Below are 21,601 nucleotides of genomic sequence, written 5' to 3' on the forward strand. Positions count from 1 at the left end.
CGACCTCGTTTTGCTCGTTAGAAAAACAACAACAAATTTTCAGTCTGTTTTCTACAAAAATTCTTATTTTGAGCTCGCTGAGATTCAAAAATTTATGCGAACACGTGCATGACTCTTACTTCTATTTAATCAAAATTATGATTATTATTTTTTTAATCATCTAAAGTTCTAGTTTGGTAACATAGCAACTCTAACTCCAACGATTTCCTCCAAATTTGGAATTTAACTTAAACATTAAATTTCTGTTAGTAGCAAAGTAAAAATGTAATCCTCTTTTTTCAGGTGGAGCTTAGCATTCAACTAAGTCCCAATTAAATGTCGTAGACAAAAGGTGAAAGCTTTAATTTTACTATTAACACTTCATCAATAAATAAAATGTAAGCTAGTCGCTGGCCTACGGATCTTCCTCTTGTTCCGGACTCATAACCAGTGCAACCAACCACCCCTATTAATACAAAATATTCTACAACAGCTTCTATTAGTGTTTTAAAGTTCTAAATATTGCAATTCAGCGACATTTCAAGGCGGAAGCTTCACTCCATCTGTTCCTCTAAACTGCCACTAGAAGAAGCATTTTCCAGGAAAATATTTCCTAAATGATTATTGTAAGTATTAAAGAAACTTTTAGGAGTTGTTTTTGAAAACCAAAATCAGTCTTCTAAAGTATCAGTCAAATATAACAAAATGGAGCTTCGGACCGGCTGATTTTATCCAAAAAAGCTAATTGATGAACACTATTCTAGCTCTGCTATGGATATCTATAGTGAGAGCGAAAATGCAGTTAATCGCTGGTCATTCTGGCCAATAAGTCTCATGTTTTCCTTGCGAGCTGTGACGGATCAAATCAGCGATCTTTTTTCATCTGTATGGGAAAAAGTAATGGTATGAAATTAAACTGACCTGAATTGATTTTATTACATACTTTAAAAATAATCAAAAAATTTAATGGATTTTTCTGAAATAATTGTTATTCAATAATCTGGGAACGGCTGGAAATGGCAAGTTATTTTTTACTTATGAGTGGAGTCCAATGTCAAAGGAAACGAGAATACTAACAAGTTGAAAATTGTTAAAATATAGATCGCTAAAAAGGAGGCCACTTCTAAAAGCGTTCCACCTACGCTAACAGCAAGTGTTCTATCTCTTAAAACGAACTTATTTAAAAGTACGTAAAGAAAACTGATACTAGGAATAAATAAATAAAAAAAAAAAGGAAATTGGAATAGAGATCTATTTAAAAGTTCAAAGTTATAAACATTTTTCCAAAAACCTTTGGAAATAGGAAAAGTTGATGGGTTTAAGTAGAAGAGTTCTTAAACAAACTGGGAAACATGAAGATGATGAGGGATGTCTGTATTACACACGGCAAAAACTTTGGTACCCTTTAATGAAAAAATATTAATTATTTAAAAAAACAAACGAAAAACTAAAACCACCTTACTTTTATACACTTATGGTAATACGAAATGTCCCCAAAAAAAAAAAAATTCTCAAATATGTTCATTATACTGGAACATACTGTATGTTCACATTCCATGAAATGTGCACGTGGTCTCTTTGTTAGTCAAAATAAATAAAGCAGTAGATGGACTTCTTTACCCACACTTTGTCCTGCTTAAACGAGAAAATTATATATTTTATTGCAGGACATTTATTTATTTTCAAACCCCACGATAGAAAATAAATTCACACAAAAGTTAAATAAATTATATATATTTTTATCTACATATATAAAAGTCAATAAGATAAATAACTTCAGTTACTTTTGTTTACATTTGTTAAATCCTGAATTAAATATATTCAGCTGTTCTTTATAAAGTAAAATAAAAAATAGCTGATTGCTGTTGAATTTAAATTTAATGAAATACGGTTTTTGCTGATACCAGTTTCAAAACAAACAAAGGTGAACAAACATTTCAACTTTACTCATATATTTGCAAATGTGGTTTTTAGTCGTATCTAATTTTTTTTTTTTTTTTGTTGAATAAATAATTTTTTTTCCTTATCAAGGTGGGGGAAAAATCCAGTGAATTATGAGAGCGAAATGGTGGACAAATTTTTTCTGCTGTGGTTCGAATTAAAATGGTTTTGAAGTAGGTCATTTCAAAATCCAGAATTTTAATCGATAGCTGTATAATGTTCGTTTTTATTACATTAAATAATTAATTTAAACTTACAGATTTGTAATAAATATTCCTGCTTGCATCAGATATATTTGCTACAGATGTAATTTCGCTTCTTTCCTTATTGTACCGGAAGAACGGTATAGAAATGTGATTAGTAGAATGAGCTGTTTTTGTGTGTATATCGTACATGCATTATATGTATGTTAACTCTCTAGCTCAAAAACAAAATATTGTAAGAAGCTAATGATTTCGTTTGAGTCGGCTCTCTAGAGACTGGACAGTAAGTTGGCGGGCCTAAAACCCCTCGAGTGGAAGGAGCACTTGCTACTGAAGGTATTTTTCACATGTTTACAATTCTCTAGGCAACAGTTTCTGCGATTAAAACACACCACTGTACTCGCGTTCTTAAAACTTTTCCATTTGGTACATTTTTTCCGGAAAAAATGAAGGACATTTTCCAAAAAGATGGCGGAGAGTACGGTGAAAATCCATTGATGAAGAAGTATATTGAATGATTATACAGTTTTTCGCCATTTTCTATAAAATTAACTTGGTACATTTAATTTAATATTTAAATATGGATTAGATTAAGTACGAATTGAATATGAAAATATGGATTAGCCACCTATTTCGCGATCTTGACTTTCCGGCTGGTTCTCAGCCTCACATTAGAATTTAGAAAATCCAAAGAGGGTTTTACACCAGACTTTTCCTAATTTTTCAAAGTTTCCAAATTTAGTACCTGTGTGCTTGTACTAGGTAATTAATATGTTTTTGTTTTGTCGCCGAGGACAGAAACTAGCCATTACAGATGATTAGTAACCTATTGGATACGAATCAATCTAAATTAATTCACAAGCTTGTAGGCAACGGATGTAATTGGCAGACCCACAAGGGCGAACAACCAGCCCTTCACTGAGAGACCTCTTAACTGATGACTTTGGGTTCCCTAGATCTGCCCTGACGCGCACTAATTCTCCTTACTTGGTGAACTATCTTGTAAACAGGATATCTGATGGTTATCTCTCTTTCTATCTGACTATCTCTATATCCTAAGAGCTAGCTTCACATTAAGAAATGGACTTTTCTGGTTCGCCACTAACCTACACAGATTATGTAAATTGTTAAAAGTTTTTGATTGAAATTAGGCTTAGCTTGCAGCCATCTAATATTTCATGGCTTCTATAAGCACAGATAGATTCATCTGTCAACAAACGTCACCGTGCACTTTTTTGTTTTTCCTTAGCCCTAATAAGAAAAGTATTTCGACCGGAAATATAAGTTCGAGATTTCGTAAGTGTGAAAAAGTTGTACAAATTCTTATGTATGATGTTTTTATTATTATTATTAATGCTTTATTAGAAAATAATGTTTACATTTTTTGTTTATTATACATATTTAGCGCCTTGATCAAGTGATCGTCAGGCGAGTTCCACACTTTTATTTTATAACTCCAATTTAACAATTATTTCCATAAAAATATAAATTCCCACAACTTAACCAATAATTTGGTAATTACACAAATCACAAAACCAATCAAATAAACGACTAGCATACAAACAAACCACTCCGCTTCATGCATAAACTCTTTCTAGAGGGTAATTTCGCTGATCTTTCCTTGTCTAAATTTATATGCGTATTTTATATACTGTGCGAACGCATACCAGTTATTACCATTAATTAGTTCCAAGCATTGTACGCTTGTGACGATCACATCCTGAAAGTATTGCTGCCTACATTCCGCCAACCACAGCGCATTCTGTTAATTTTTGTTGAATAAATAATTTTTTTTCCTTATCAAGGTGGGGGAAAAAATCCAATGAATTATGAGAGCAAAATGGTGGACAATTTTTTTCTGCTGTGGTTCGAATTAAAATGGTTTTGAAGTAGGTACCTCTAGGTGTAGGTCCTCAGTGGTACATAAATAGCACAATGGGCAGTAAACGGACGATTCAGAAACCCAAGGTTTATAAGTTTAATTCAGCATGTCCGACCTAATTTTAATTATCACTCTGCAATTCTGGAAACTTTGTGAATTCAAATAATTATTTTGCATACTGAAATTTAGATAACTATAGAGGGGGTGGTACGTGCTATTTGCGGCTCTAGACAGTAAACGGCTCATTTCATTTATTTCATTTTCCACCATCTTTTTCAGTAATTCATCCGAAATTTCAGTCCTCTGACAATTGTCCATGTTGATCTTACTCAACAAAACATATTTTCTTATTAATTCGAACCAAGTCCCAGCCCAACTAATTCTTTTAATTAATATTTTATTTGCCACAAATTTTGGCAGTCTATCTTCACACATATACACAAAACCTTTTTGATGTACCTGAGATTTAAACGAAGCATATATAAGTACCTGCTATGCAGACCAGCTTCCAACAACAGAAAATAATTTGGGGTATTTTGTGGAAGGCCAAACACCTTTTTAAGGAAGAAATACTGAACTTTTTCCAACTCTTCGTATTGTTGCCATCCCCAGCTTTGCGCAACATATCATAAAATAGCTCGCGATGTTGTATGGAGTAATTTCACTTTTGTAGTAAAGCTAATGTCTCTATCGGAAAAAAGAATAACACCTACCGAGTTCAGAGCTAATTTGGCTTTGCTGGCTTTCCAAATTATATGTCTGTTTATATTTAAGGTCGCACCCGTTTAGGTTTTCAATTAATTGACCACGAAAGTACCATTTTTCCTTGCTAGACAGTTTTCCTACATTTAGCTTAAAAATTACCATTTTTGACTTTTTAAAATCAATGTTGAGACACCAATTGGTACAATATCCCTCCAAGTTATGAATCATTCGCCTCATGGTGATTATATTGTCTGATAAAAGCACGACATCTTCAGCAAAGGCTAAAAATTTAATTTTCTTTCCATCAAGGTTAATACCCCCTATCAAGTTCATCGTAAAGATCATTCAGGTACAGACAAAACAATATTGGGCTAATCGAACAACCCTGTTTAAGCCCTACGGAAACCCCGCGAACTCGCTCGTTATACCATTTTGTGTCCACCCAGAAGTGGATGTATTATTGTATAATCCTTTCAAGGCAGATAACATTCTAGTTGGTATTCCATAATTACATAGATTATAAAAGAGCGGCGAACGTCTGCTCACACAATGCGGTTTGGATATCAACAAAAAAGCAAAACCTGATTTACTATTACCACCTCTAGCCCAAACCAATTGGATTTCATTGTTAAATGTAAAAATTTGATTTGTAGTGGAATATCCAGGGCGAAAACCCGCTTGAAATTCATGCAAAACACCCTCTGAGTTAATCCAATCCACGAGTCTATTTTGGAGAATGCCAGAAAATAGTTTAGCGATAGTATCAATAAAGGATAGCCCTCTATAATTCTGTAATAAATGAGAGTCACCTTTCTTGTGGATAGGGAATATAATTGCATAGGCAAAACTACTTGGAATATAACTCCACTCTCGTATAAGTATAACGTTAAAAACGTTCATAATCTTTGAAAGAAATTCTGCCGGAGCGTAAAATTCGAACGGAATTCTGTCTTTTCCGAGAGCCTTATTTAATTTGGTTTTCATTAATACTTTATTTAATTCATCAAACGCAATTTTCTTGTCAAATTCATAATTAATTTAATATGCGGTTCAGCGTAAGATGAGACAGAATTGCTTTTAACGGGCTAAATAATGATTGAACACATTCTGTTAATTCAGAAGAATTACATTTAGGAACAAGAAATTTAATTTTATGTTTAGTAAAGACCAGAACTGTTTACTATTATTGGCATGTTTTAAAGAAAGTATTGTATTGTCAAAGTGCACTTTGCGCTTCAGCTCGCATGTATGTTTGTACAATCTGTTTGCCTGTAGATAAAATTCTTTTATAAAGGTTGAATTAGATTTACGAAGCAAATTTAATAATTAAACGCTCTTTTTATTAATTTAAAACATTTAAAATCAAACCAGACACTTTTATATTTATGTTTTATACTACTAGCTTTACGATTGCCTAATTCGGCTGCTTTTTTAATACCTGGTATTAATTCATCTACTAATTCCCGTGGGTTATCGGAAGGGTAATTTTTTGTTGGCTATTCCAGTTTTAACTTATCTTTATGATATTTTTTTTTATCTCTATTTACGGTATTGTGTTATTATAAATATTATCTGGCTTCTCATCAAAATATAAAGTTAATACTAGTATTAGTATGATGTTTCTGTACGGTCGGCTTAACTCAAAAAGCTATTTTGAGTCATGAAAAACGAATTTTCACAACAAAATACCACAACACAAGATACCCTTCGATGTGAACTTACAGAATCCTATTGTACGGAGTTTTCCAAAATTTGAATCAAGTTCGCATATAATACAATCCAGAACCCTATGAATGCTAGTTTGCTTTTTAACCATATTATTCACAAATTGCTTCGACATTATGGCTATGTCTCTGTGATTCATTCTCAACTATCCTATTAATTCACCCTGACATCTGGTGATTCAGTGTCGCCGCAACCAACTCAGGTGTTAGTTAGTCAGGTGCTTAGTGTGGCATTCGGTGAACCACCAACGCTGAATGGCCATACTTTGCCATTCACGTCAAGTGGGCTTGTTGGTCTTCCGCTAACCTGTTCACTTAATTAAACCATGATGTTGTTTACTATTTTACATGTTGCTCGTATTACTGGGCAGTTAGCAAAGAGTGTAGTAAGTTTGTAAAGTTAGTATTTGGTTCAAAAGATTTTATAGGATTTCCTACGCCTCCTGCTAGCAAGTCTCGAAATGCTTGAATCGCAAGTTAACAAATAATTGGTATTTTAGGGACGCCATATTGGACATGTTTCTCGAAGCTTTTTTGAATGCAGCGTTTGAATCGATGAAGACCACCGGGTTATTTAGAGAGATATACCTAATACAACTTTCCCTATCGAAGACTAATACCATGGGTGACCAAGGTTTCAAAATGTCTTTGCCAGCTCCTTGAGTTGTCACGTATCTTAAAAGATTCTATTTCTTTGAGCCTTGATGGCTATCGACCATAAGAGAGAGCTTTCATTTCACACATCCTGATGTACAGCATGCAGATCCTTTAGTTCTTTCGTTTTTAGAAGCTTAGGAAAACTGTCAGTTACATTCTTTTGACTAGAAATATATTTTCATAGTGTAATTGATTCCTGGTAAGTAGATTGCTCAACTGTAGAGTCTGTGAAGGGAATTCCAGGTTCACTGGCGGTAGTTCAGCCTGGTGGATCGTCAGCAATGGTGGCAAAGACAAGAGGCTGTAAGAAAGAAGTAGAGCAGTGAGGGAGAGCTTGGCGAGAATTTCCAGATTGGTGTGGATAGTAATTGTGACGTTGAAATGACCATTTACTATCTGTCGGAGTAACTAGTAAAGTAAGAAATTGCACTGAAATTACGTCATTTCAGTTTTACCGTAATACAACAAAGTATTATTTTTGATTCTCTGCTTAAACTAATATAAAGTTTTCGAACCCTAACGCAATGCAATATAAAGTATACAGTACTAGGCTTGGCATATAGAGTAACACGAAAATATGTAATCAAAATGAGTTATTTTCAATATTAACTTTTTAATAATGTCCAAGAGTACTCGTGTTTTGTGTTGATGTATGCATGCAGTGGAAAAATTTCTCTTTAGCAAAGTGTACAAGTTATTTAGGACTTGCGATATTAAATTTGGGGGCAAACTAGTTCGCTTTGTTTGGGTAATAAATTGCGTCAATTCTTAATTTGTTTAAATTTTTCCCCATTTTATTGTTTGTTAATGAAAAGAAAATTTTGAAAGTGACAAGTTTTTAAGCTACAGGATTTTCACGATAAAAGGATGATAATAGAAAAGATCTAGTTGTGGTGTTCATAGATCTAGAAAAAGCTGTGATTCTCTCCCTCTAGCAACAAGAAGAGAAAGCTGAAGGTAAGCAATGAACAGCCCGGACATAGTAAAATGGAATACATCTTCTTTGAAGGAACTGACTTAAAGTAAACCAATAGAGACACCAGGAAAATAAAGCTGCCTTGATATTTGAATTCACTCATCGACCGAACAGGAGACAATACCAAGAGAAGATAGCTCTGGCGCAAAATTGTAAGATCCTTGAAAAAAGGACTGCGCAAGTAGTGAATTATAAGAAACATTGCAATAGAATTTTTTGCTTGATATTTTTTGTTAACAAGGATGAGCTAAAAACATACTTTACCAGTAAATACTCTTTTAACTCGATTTATTTCTTTTTCATACTCCTAGGAGAAAGAGAGAGAAATTTGCAGGAATATGAGGTTGGCGGCATAATGGACTGGATCGATGCAGGAGGGCGTAGGGTCAGCAGCAGAAGTTAACAGCATCAAAATAGTTAGCACCTTTTCAATTTGTCATAATTACCCCGGCAATGGAACCAAATATTTTATTATCATTAGAAGACAAAACTACCTTATATTTAATGAATGATAAATAGAATAAAGAAAAGATGAAAATGAAAGCAGAATTTAATATTAACAAAAAGAAAAATTAATGAAGATTCTGATGAAGAGAAAATGAATGGTGAAATTGGTTTTCTTTATCGTGTCCCCCAATCCCTTTTTTTTTGTATAAATCTTTAATTTTCTTTCTCTGTCAGGTGTGACGACAGACAACAATAAAACATGCCAATATCACTCTAATATGCTGCTGTAAGACGAGCTGTTTCTGGCCTTGTGGCCCGGTCTACCTCCCACACTTAAACTTCAAGACTTCCTGAGAAAATCTATATGTAGTCAATCTTTAATAAATTCTTCTTTTTTTTTTCTTTCTCTTATAGCGTTAAAGGATGTATCACAATCAGCTGAAACATCTGAAATCGAGTTTCCATAAAAAAAAATATCCGATTTTAAGTCGCTGATAAAAGAAAAAAATGGGTTTCCTGAAATAGTCCGTACGTTCGTGTCTGCTATCAAAAATCGCGGGCAGTTTTGAGTGGAGTTGGCAGAAATTTAGCGAAGAGAATCTCACTGTGTTCTACGTGAAATTTTTGAATAAAATTGCAAAATTAATAAATTTAATCAAACATTATGAATAAGATATTTAAAAGCTCGAATTTTTAAGAATAATACACCAAAAAAATTGTTTGTTTCCACTGTGTTCCATTACTTAAATAAAATACATAAAAATGTCAGCAACACGCTTACTAATATTGAAAAATTACAGCTCTCTCCAGTCCAACACAATTCGCTTGGAAATAACGAAATCCTTGAATGGCAATGTTATTTTTAAATTGTTTAAGATTTCTATCGAAAAGAGATTCGAATGAAACGTGTATTTAGTGACCATGTTTTTAGTCTTGCTGGACCAGCTTTGTTACGCTTGAGTACTTGCTTAGATAATGCGCAATGCTGATACAAATTTAAGCATAATTGTAGCTCCGCAATTTACGAGAATTGAATTATTTGAAAACTCAGTTGCAAATTATCCTATAGAAAATAACTTGCTCCATATTGTGTGTCCGTTGTAGTTAAAACTTCGCCAAACTTCAACTTATTCTTAGCAATTATGGCATTGAAGATTGCTTATTTGTAGTAGTAATCCAGAGTATCCATAACTGACCATATCCTATCACCATATCCACGAACATGTAAAAACATGTACCCTTTTTTTTCGTATTATTACATGTTTCCTTTCTCATACTTTCTTTCCAAATGTTATTAACCTACCATCTTCCCTACGTCTACAAACTAGCTCCTGAAGAAGGAAGCCAGAGGTGTTTTTTCGCCTCAGCCAACTATAACAGTTTGTATTACTACTTTACATATGTACAGTCATGATTGGTTCATTGTTTAACTCCTGGTCACTTCTGAAACCAATTTTATCAAAGGTAAAATAGTCACATGTTAAGAATGAAAAAAACCGCGCTTGCAATAGTAGGATATTCACATTAAATCGGATTTTCTCCATCTTGCTTTCTGTTGTCGTAATTTTTTGGACTAAGTTTGTGTGCTTTGATAACTTAGTTTGAATTTTAGTGGTAAAGTCTCCATGACTATTGTCTAGAGGAAGTTTGTAGTGTTAATGCCCAATTGGGCATCGCTTAGAATACGGGATTATCTGGAGTTTGGGTAAGTTTGTCTAGGTTGATTGGTGTGCCAGACAGAGCGTTGGCCATTTTACGTTTGTTAGCCATTGTTGGCCGAATAATTGTTTTATACATGGCCACCTTCAAACTTAAACCTAGAGTGCGGGGATCACAGCAGCAGTACCGTCCTACTTTGGCTTCGGTCTTCTTGCTTTTTTGCTGGTATTTCCTCTGAACAGTAGTTTGTGGTCTTGAGTAATCCCTAGAATGTGTTGTCCAAACTGGGTTATCCTTGCTCTTAACTTCCTTAGCTAATTTTAGCACAATAATAGGCTCATTATTCAGCAATTAGAAAAAATTTCTTTTCAAAAGTTATTCAGTTAAATCATTTACAATAAGTGAAATTATTGTGCCCGGTTACTATATTAAACGTTAGGTCTTGTGGATTATCCACTCAGAAATGAGTGTGATTCATTCAAAAAAACAGGATTTCCACGATAAAAGGATTTCATTTAAAAACGTACATTTTTGGTCGCAATTTATTCCACGGCCTTAATTGCTATGTACCCAAAGCCCTTGTGGAATCCCTAAGGAATTTTTTCTTTTCATAGATGTTATGTTTAGCAACTTTCAAAACATTTTTATTGAATATATTACGAGGTTCAACATTAACACTATTTTGCATTAACTTTTCTTCAATTTCACCTCCATATTTCACAACACCATCCCTGTATTTCATTTACAACTGCTTGTCTTATTCTATGGAATTTCTCAAATCGCTTCCCACAACAACTTCTATCTTTCTACTAATTTACATTTCAATTCCATAACAATTTCTGTTGTTTGTTCATTATAATTTGAATTATTGAATCACATTTGTATACACCAGCTTGTTCATTAAGCCAGTTTATATTATAATAATAAACTTAGTGTAGGGATTGAAATATAAAAATATATTGTCGTATTTAGTTTTAAAGGAAACATATGATTAAAAATTTCGAGGACCATATGTTTCCAGATTGTTGTATTATTCTAAAATATGAGTAATAAAAAGTTTCTAACAAATTCTTGATTACGTATTTACTATATTGGCGACGAGGATCAAAATGCCTAAATCAAGAAAAAGCCGAGACCTGATGGAGCAGGAGGAATTGGACGGGATGGGGGAGTTGCAGAAGAAAATGGAGAGATTTTCTTTTGACCCATTTGACCGGACAAAGGTGAGTCTAGAACAATATTTAGACCAGTTTGAAAGGAGATGCGAGGTGAAGGGCCTTGGAGGTACGTGTATGACCCGCAGAGAAATAAGAAAACAACTATTACTGGCCTATGTGGGTGCAGAGAGCCTAGGAGCAGTAAAAAATTTACTTATACCCAGGCAGCTGGATAGTTGTGACTATTCAGATATCCTAGGTGCACTGCAAGCTTTGTATAAGCCAGAAAAAACTATTTTTACAGCCAGGATTGATTTTGAACAGGCAGTTAGAAGTGAGGAAGAGTCACTTACTGCATTCTTAAGCAGGTTAAAATCACTGAGTGCAGATTGTAAATATGGATCTAGCTTAGACGAGAGGTTACGAGACAGATTTTTAGGGGGTGTCAGGCTAAGTAAGCTAGAGAAAGAAGCTCGCATGAGGTGGCCAGATGGACAAGACTCTTCAGGAGAACCAGTAAAATTAGAGCAGGTATACCAGTTGGCTAGAGCTATGGAAAGAGTAACTGAGGAATTAAAACAGGAAGAAATATATAAGGTTGGACAATCGAATAAGTTTAAATCTAAACAGCAAGATTTGAGGGCACGAAGGAAAGAAAGGGAGATGCGTGAAGAAAATAAGGGTAATAGAGCGAAATGTGAAAATTGTGGAAGAAGGAACCATGAGCGGGAAGAATGCCCTGCGAGGAAAGCAAAATGTTTTAGGTGTGATAAAGAAGGACACTTCGCTCGTATGTGCAAAAGTTCGATAAAAAGAATTGAAGAAGACCAACAGGAATACGACGATACTGATTTTAGTGAGGACGACTCCTTAAAAGCCATCAAATCAAGGGTGCATAAAGTAGGGAGAGCGGAAATCAAGGTTGTACTAAATGGAGTTTCCTGCGAAATGGAGTTCGATTCAGGCGCCCGAGTGTCTACAATTAGCCGGTCTTGGTGGACAAGATTAGGTCAACCTCCATTACAGCCTCTTGGTAACCTCCAAGGTTATGGGAAACATTTATTAGAGGTTTTGGGGCAGGCTCTAGTGGAAGTTGAATTGAATGGAGAGCGGAAAAAGCTGAAAGTAGCGGTAATGAAGGAAGAAGATATTCCCTTGTTTGGCCTGCCTTGGATACAGGCTTTCAGGCTGCACTTACCAAAAGAAGTGTCCATAAAAAAAGTGAAAAATCAGGGAAAACACAGTGATGTAAACGTAAAGGTAGGAAACATAATAAACGAATTCAAAGAATTGTTTCAGGATTCCCTAGGCACCATCAAGGGCACGCAAGCGGCCGTCCATTTAAAACCTTATGCAAACCCAATAGCATTCAGGGCTCGAAGGGTTCCATTCCCATTGAGACGACCAGTAGAACGAGAATTAGAGAGGTTGCTCCAAGCTGGAGTGATTGAAAAAGTGGACCCTACAAAGACGCCAATACTCTGGGCCACGCCTACCGTAAACGTAGACAAAGGCAATGGGAAGGTAAGGATTTGTGGCGATTTCCGGGTCACTCTAAACCAGTACATTATCCCAGATATCCATCCAATGCCAACCTTTGCAGATCTCACAGCAAAGTTAGTTGGGGGAGTGGAATTTTCAATCATAGATCTCCGGGATGCCTATCTACAGATGGAGGTGGCAGAACAGTTCAGAGATTTGTTGGTCATTGCCACTCACGTAGGATTTTTTCGCTATTGCAGATTACCGTTTGGATTATCATCCGCTCCCGCGATATTCCAACGCTGGATGGAAAATTTAATAGCGGACATTCCGAATGTGGGTGTTAATCTGGACGACATCAAAATAACAGGACCAACTCGCGAACAACATTTGGCAACAGTGAAAAAAGTTCTGGCGAGAATGAGAGCCGTAGGATTAAGAGCAAAAAAAGAAAAATGTAGGTTTCTTCAACCAGAGGTAACATATCTGGGGCATCGCATTGATCAGTACGGTATCCATCCAACAATGGAAAAGGTGGAAGCTATTCGTGGTGCCAAGTCTCCCTCTACAAAAAGGGAGCTAAGAGCATTTCTAGGGGCAATTAACTACTATGAAAAATTTATTCCCCATCTGCACAGCCTCTGCGCCTGTTTACATCGCTTGACAAGTTCGAAGGTGAGATGGAATTGGACTGAAGAAGAAGAAAAGGTGTTTCAAGCGACAAAACAGTTACTTATGGGTAAGGAGTGCATTGTACCATATGACCCAAGAATGCCTATGACCCTTATGTGTGACGCGTCTGAATCAGGGTTGGGGGCGGTTTTGTTGCATAACTTCCCTGACGGAACCGAACGGCCGGTGGCATACGCCTCAAGGACATTAGCGGCGGCCGAAAAACATTATGCGTCCATTGACAGAGAAGCACTAGCATGTGTATTTGGAGTGAGAAAATTCCACCAATATCTCTATGGGAACAAATTCACTCTAGTTACGGATCATAAACCCTTAGAGAGATTGTTTGGTCCCAAAAGAGATCTTCCCAAAGTGACTAACAACAGACTAACCCGCTGGGCGGTTGTTCTCAATAATTACAACTTCGATGTAGAATACCGAAAAGGGTCAGATAATTCTGTAGCGGATGCATTATCAAGACTTCCACTGAAAACAGAAGATAATGATAATAATAACGATGTCGCAGATAGCTTTATTTCAATAAAAAAGTTGGAAGATTTGGAATTAACAAAAGAAGAATTACAAATTCAGACTAAGAGGGATCAAATCTTAAGCAAGGTGAGTACTTTCGTCATCACCAGCTGGCAGCCGAAACTCAAAGAGGTAGGAATAAAATACTATTTCGACAAAAAGAATGAAATAATTTTAGAAGGGGGCATACTTATGTGGAACGGGAGAATAATAGTTCCCCAGACACTCAGAGGGAAAACGCTAGCGACTCTCCATGAAGGGCACCCAGGTGTGATAGCGATGAAGTCGATAGCGCGTTATTATGTTTGGTGGCCTGCGATGGAAAAAGATATAGAGCAGTATGTGGCCAAATGTCAAGGTTGCCAAGAGAACAGGTCAAACGTGCCTGAAGTACCACTTTACTCATGGAACATACCAGACTATCCATGGGAGAGGATTCACCTGGATTTCGCTGGGCCGTTCCAAGGTAACTACTGGATGGTGGGAGTGGATGCTTACTCCAAGTGGCCAGAAATAGCCATAATGAGAAAGATAACCACGGAAGCGACAATAAATAGACTCCGAGAATGGTTCTCCAGGTACGGGGTACCAAAAAAATTAGTGACTGATAATGGACCTCAATTTAGGTCCGGAGAGTTCAAGAATTTTTGTGATAGAAACGCGATAAAACACATCAGAACCACTCCATATCACCCAAAATCTAATGGATTAGTGGAGCGATTCATTAGAACCTTTAAACAACGATATCTGGCGGGGAAGGACGAAGGAGGCAGCCCTCAAGAAAAGGTAGCAAGGTTGTTGCTGAGCTATCGGAACACACCTCACAGAACTACTCATAAATCACCGGCTGAGTTATTTTTGAAAAGAAGACTCCCTACTGTGTTGGATAGGTTGAAGCCAGATCCTAAGGAAGAAATGGAAAAGGAGATCTGGAAACAAAAAAGATACCACGATCTAAGTATCCAAAAAAGGGAATTTATAGAGGGGCAAGAGGTTTGGATAAAGAATGAATTAGGGAAAGGATGGAAACCGGGTATGATTAACTGCAGGACAGGAGAGTTATCATATCTAGTCATGTCAGAAGGTGAACTTAAGAGAAAGCATGCGGACCAATTAAGGGCAAGGATAGGTGCTACTGCACCAGAAAAGGAAGAGAAGGAAGAGATGAGCTGAAGATGGAGAGGTAGATAGCTAAGTAAAGCGGGGAGAAATGTAGGGATTGAAATATAAAAATATATTGTCGTATTTAGTTTTAAAGGAAACATATGATTAAAAATTTCGAGGACCATATGTTTCCAGATTGTTGTATTATTCTAAAATATGAGTAATAAAAAGTTTCTAACAAATTCTTGATTACGTATTTACTATACTTAGTATAGACACCTTAATCTCATCTCTTATATATCTTAATCTATTATCCGCAGCATTGAAATCGGCCTTTATTACAAAAGTATTTATTTATTTATTCGCTGGCCTTGTGGATTATCCACTCAGAAATGAGTGTGAATCATTCAAAAAAACAGAATTGAATGTAGTCATTGAAATTCAATTAAATATTTTCAAAAAAACCTTTTCCATATTCTACAGATTTTCAGAAATAAATAAAAGAAAATTACATTCTAATTATTGAAAAGTGAACAGATTCAGATTATAGTATAAACTAGTTTCAGGAAAACAAAGTAAGGAGTTAAATAAAAAAAGATCTAAAACTAATGAGCCAAATAGCTACAATTACGAGTACAATCTAGGAAGAATTGCCTCAATTACAGAATGTTTTCAAAATTGTTGCAGGGTTTTAAGGTGTTAATAGAATTTAGAGGTATATGCAAGGATTTTGAAGAGAAGATCAGCAGATTAGTGGAAGCAGGGCTAGAAGAGGAAAAGCCTGGAAAATGATGCATTTGTCCAGGTCCCTAGACGTAAAATGGCAAGCAAGGGAGTACCATCCAACTTGATACAGACCATAAAAGCCGTAAACTACTAAGACTGTAGGGAAGCAAATTTAAATCTTTGTATTTCCTAGAAAGAGCCAAGCAGAGTGATTCTTTTTAAGCTCGCTTGTGTTTGTTATATATACTTATATATATGTGGTTGAGATGAGGAAGATATGAGGGTAAAGGACTCTCAGAGCCGCTGTAAGATATGTAGCAGCCACCGGTACAGGCTGATGGTATGATGCTTGAGAATAGTTCACAGTAGCAACTCCAGCTAGCGATTCCAGAGTGTTGGGAATGCTCGAAATGGGAGTATCAGGAAATGACTATCAGCAATTCCTAGAGTGAGGTCGTACGCTTTAGAAGAGAAGAGAAATTGCCACTCCTTGTTGTATGTAATCAAGAGGCTCTTTAGTTACTAACTTTGAGAATTTTTGGCCAGCTTTCAGTTAAAGAGGCAAATTGGCCAGGAAGTAAAAAGAACGCTATCGGCATTTTGTATTAGGATGGGCACCATCCTGGTTAGAAGCGAGTGATGAGTTTTGAACTTAACTGGTGATGCTCTATTGTATTGCCAATAGTTGGACTGCACTTAATAGACAAGCCAACAAAATAACAGTTGTGGTGGTTTCCTTTCTTAGATACATACTGCGGAAAACTAATTGCACTAGAAGTGTAGTAAGTCTAGGGGAACTGAATACATTAATCATCGCGGCAAGTTTGGTACCTTATCAGTTGAGATAAATGGCAAATAGACATAAGGCCAAATAGTTCCTGGATACCAGACCCCAGGTAACTTAGGAAGAGGAAGGCCACCTTAACATGTACGAAAATGTGAAGAAAGAATTTAAAAAGGGAGTACAACTTGTCAGACAAGAGGCAAATCCTTTATGAGTATGAAAAGATTGGCAGGGGACAGAAATCGATAAAGAGGGCAGGGAGTATCCTCTCTCTTCAGCACAAAGGAGATAAAGAAAAGGAAGATGATTCAGGGGAGGAAGGACTAATTCCTACATCAAGATTATCAACATTTAATAAACCCAGTAGCTACAATTATTGACGTGTTGTTCTTAGAGTAAGGGATCTAAACATACATATATTTAACTACACTTAATTTAATTTGTTTTGGATCAACGAGCCGGTACCAGCAGCTACAAAGTAAAGTCCCGAATTTGATACCCGGGTATCAACTTTATTAAATAACTGTCTGGTTATAATAATATAAGGTAAATTTAATGCGATCTTTAGCGAACATTTTCTCCATAATCCTGTTGTAACATGGCAAACTCTTCTCGTAATTCTGACAGAGAATCTGTGCTGTAAAAAGTTAGGCTAATTGCATACTACTCTTAGACAAATAACTGTGCTAAAACTTTAGAACAACTTTGTGAACCTTCATAAAACGTTTTACCGCGATTTTATTTATTCAATTTTATTAAAACAGAATATTTAATGTATAATATTTATGTAAGTTATGTTTGTGTATGTAAATACATTTAGCCTTATGTTAAATATATTATCCAAATACTAAATTTGAACAAAATTGTCTTACAGGAAGTGATTGCTACATTTCTAGTTGTTTTGACAGTTTATATATTAAATTCAAAAACCTATTTAGTATAAATTCTATGTTTCGAGATTTCACTACGTAAATAGTAATAATAGAAGTGTTTTCTCCTCTTTCCGTAACATTGCAGCTCTCCTTAATATCCGATTCCGATTTTATTGTAAGGAAGTCACAATTAAGTATATCATCCTTAAATTTCAGTACTGGTTCAAAATTATTTATATCAATCAAATATTTGCGTAATTTGTTGCAAGTTTTCTCCCGTCACAATCTCCGGATAGCTGGTGATTTTCAACTGTAGAATAAAACATTAATTCAGTAAAATCAAAATACACTATCAAATCAAGTAGAAAGAAATCTGAGATGAAACCTTCACGGTGCAGCAAATACAAATAATAATTAGAAGGCTAGCGTTAGGGATGCTTTGAAGTTCTACATCTACTTTAGTAAAATCATGAAAATCATCCAAAAAGGCGATAAATAGAGATTACAGAATTCTACTTTAGAAATTGTTCGTATTATTGGAATAAAAACTGAGAATTTATTAAATTTTCTAGACCGAAGCAGAGAAGTCTGAAGACATGAAAGTTAACTGAATTGGGGACCGCATCTCTCGGCATCAGGGAATTAGTTACTGTCCTGGTTGCGCACCATTGACACTACATGCTCTAGTAAGAAGTAGTAAGAACTATCGCTATTATCGGCAGTTTTTACAATCAATATTTCTCATCAAGCTCCATTAAGGAAAATTATTTGGTTAGTTTTAATTTTCACTTTTCCTCACTGGTGTAGTGAGCGAAGAAAATCTCCCCTATACAATCGAAAATTACAGTTATAATTAATTCAAAAACTATTTTTCAATTAAAGATTGAACTTACCAATTTTTCATTTGGCAATGCAATACATCTTCTGTAAGACACTTCCATTGGTGTTTTAACTTTATTATCTATTTCCAACTGTAAATAAAAGAAATAATTTATTCTATATTCATATTTTGAACATATGAACATATAACGTAGATACAATAGAGACTTAATGTAGGTTTGTCTGAGCCATAACCCCATCCGAGATTGTGGTGAGGACACGATTAGTTAGGAACAATTAGCTGGTTGTCTAATCTGGTTCACCTAGTCTGTGGTCTACCTACGTTAGACCTAATACCTGTACCAAACGAGCCGAGCCCTTTCCGGTATAGGTAAACCAGTTTATTTCTTTGTGTTCAGAAATAAAGTACCGGTAATTGTCAACTATATTTCTCGAGTTAAAAAAATTTCATTTGAGACTCATCAAACATGACCGGAGCTACATGTTGATCCATCATAAGGCAGACGCGGGTAGATCAATCACTCTTAACTTCGGCCTTCTATTCAACCGGAAAAATTCATACAAAGAAGTTCCTTAAAACACATGGTCTATCCGTTGATTAGTTGGTGATGGACAGATTATGTAGTTTTCTTCAGCTGGGAATGTTAAAAGTTAAAAACATTTGATTATCAGGAAGTTCTTAAACAAGCGGAACCACAGTATTAGAAAGATTATTCGTCCGGAAGACAAGTTGAATTAATAGTATAGTATAACCGTGGTTACAAAAAAAAAAATGCTTGGCACTTCAAGCACTTCACTTGGATGGCTGGTACACAAATATGGTAATTCAGGACAATATCTCCTGAGAATGTTATTCGGGCTCAGCTAACATGACCTCATCAAAGAAAAAGAGATTATCTTTCGCCAAAATCTCACCTACGGCTGGAAAATTTTCATCAGTTAAGATCTATAAAAATGAGCTACGAGATTGATAATTAGAGAGGCAGCATTTGATAAATCAGGCCCGACCCACTATCCTCCTCTGATCAAAGCAAATGGATACAGATAACCCCCAATAATTGGATACGTGACTCATCGTGGTACTTAGTTAACTGTGCGGAGTGTGGTAAAAGATCTTTGATACTTGGAGAACAGAAGTTATGATTGCGTAAAACGAGTGATTCAGAAGAAAGTGAAAGAGTAGAAGACGACCAAACTTTTCTCATTCTTCTGCCCTTAATCTTCTAGCACAGTTTAAACAGTATGTTTTCCCTAAAGATTCTTTGATTTCTTAATGAGTAATTTCTTGTTTTATTCTTTCCTCTCACTTCTGTTTCTCCAAGCGGCGGATTAATTAGGGTTAGTAACGACATTCCTGGTTGAAATTAGCATCAAACACGCTTTCTCCTTCCAATATATTTCACTTATTTTCTTTACTTTTTGAAAATATATCCCTCCAAGATTACCTTATTTACGTCAATTTCTTGGTGCTGCTATTATTAATGTTTTTCTATGATTTTTTTATATATATATTATATATTTCTGAAGTCAACTACCTCACTTTTTAATATCAACTGATTTTCGGTTATTTTAAAAGCACTGTTGTCCATGTTGAAATCATCGGAGAGAAATCATAGCTGCAAGGCCATTAATTTTTGTGAATAGGTCTTTTTTCATGTTAACGATTTCTTCTTTGGGAAAGACCTTGGTCAGAAATAAATTATTAATTCTATCTTTATGGTGAATGTTACTTTTTTACCTTGTCACATCCATAACAAAGCCAATGCAGCTGGGAGCAGTCCTTTATAACCTTTATTTCATTTTGATTTACATTGCTAGTACATACAAATGTACTTTGCCAATGGATTATTGCACTGCATTTTCTACTACAAAAATTGCTTACAAACAGCAATTGCTTTTTCACAGGCTTTACATACACTGTGATCATTTAAACAGCACCGTCATTTCCAATATGTGTCCCAGTGAATGCTATGTGGATCGTGTGCTTATATCAGGAAGAAGATCTCACCAGGCTAAGGAAGAAGAACAATCCCCAACTAATGTCAACATACCAGCATTCCGCTGCCAGCCGGTATTCCGTTTGTGCTCTTTGCACTTTCTATATATTTAACAACACTCGCAAATTGTATTAATGACAAAATATACCAGCTCATGTTGAGAATCAATCAGTCCGGACTGCAATAAATAAGTTTAAATAACCTCAATTAAAAAGCCAATCTGTTAAATGATATAATTCGCACTTTACTTTTATTTTTAATTGCATCTTAAGTTTTATTACAACTTGCAAAACTATAACATAACTGTAATAAATCATAAAAAAACATTCTACACGAAATCTATAAACATTTTGTTGCTCTATATAATTTTATTACTTAGGACTACTTACTGTGGCACTATTATTCAAACAATTACTCATAAAATAGTTTAATATTCATAGCATTTTGTAAAAAGAAAATCTTGAATTTATATTTTTACATTGTTTATGTTTAATGTTTTATTTGTTTATTTCATTTTATTTGATTATTAGTTAATTTCTTTTATTGGCTAAAACAATCATTTTAAAATTATTCTTTTCGAAGGGTGGAAAGGGAACAAAAATAACTTTGGTTATTTGCCCTGTACTATAAATGATATTTTATTGTCCCATAAAGGCCCTTTGTGTCTCATTTCAAAAGGGTAAATACAACAACAATCGTTAAATTTGTTTCGAATTTTTGTCGGGTATTGTTATTTAGGTTCTACGTGAAATATAATTCCATTAAAAATAAGGTACAATTCATTAAACAAGTGTCCTGGAGCAGTCATATGCCATTCTGCGGTTTACAAATCTGGGGTTATTGTGCTGAGTTTGGTGACTGATTTAACGAGAGCTTGCTTGCCTCTTTTTTTAGAGAGACTGATAGATCTCTGATTCATTTCACATGAAATTGTGTATTTTTAAAGTTTTGTATTCATCATCTAGTTTTAAAAAAAACATCTAGTTAGTAGGTAATAATTATATTTACGGCTAAAGAGATCCCTTACTTTATTATAAATACGATTGTGATTTGATTTAATTCCTAAAATAACTGCAACAAAATTTCATAAAATATTTAGAGCTAAATATAACATTAATTATTGGCGTATGTAATAGTTACATTAACGATAATTGCAAACTTAAACTTATATCAATTACAATGAAAACTAAAGGGATGATCTTCCATTAAATTACTTTGTAACCAGGTTCCAAAGCAGCACAGTTTCGTTATATAATTTGTAAA

At 35.0% G+C, this 21,601-nt stretch overlaps 1 protein-coding gene and 1 long non-coding RNA gene across 2 annotated transcripts in view; both read left to right on the top strand.

Annotated features, from left to right (window-relative positions):
- Balat (Beta-alanine transporter) overlaps positions 1–21,601 on the top strand; it is a 260,779-nt gene that overhangs the window by 66,528 nt on the left and 172,650 nt on the right. The gene's annotated exons all lie outside the window — the stretch shown is intronic.
- On the top strand, positions 1,819–20,415 carry LOC141462141 (uncharacterized). Its single transcript, XR_012463121.1, has 3 exons — positions 1,819–1,903; positions 18,074–18,272; positions 20,247–20,415. It is a non-coding gene; the product is annotated as an uncharacterized lncRNA (long non-coding RNA).

The sequence above is a fragment of the Rhodnius prolixus genome, unplaced genomic scaffold (genome assembly GCF_049639745.1).
Source record: "Rhodnius prolixus isolate KJV_2025 unplaced genomic scaffold, Rpr scaffold_1, whole genome shotgun sequence".
NCBI lineage: Eukaryota > Metazoa > Arthropoda > Insecta > Hemiptera > Reduviidae > Rhodnius > Rhodnius prolixus.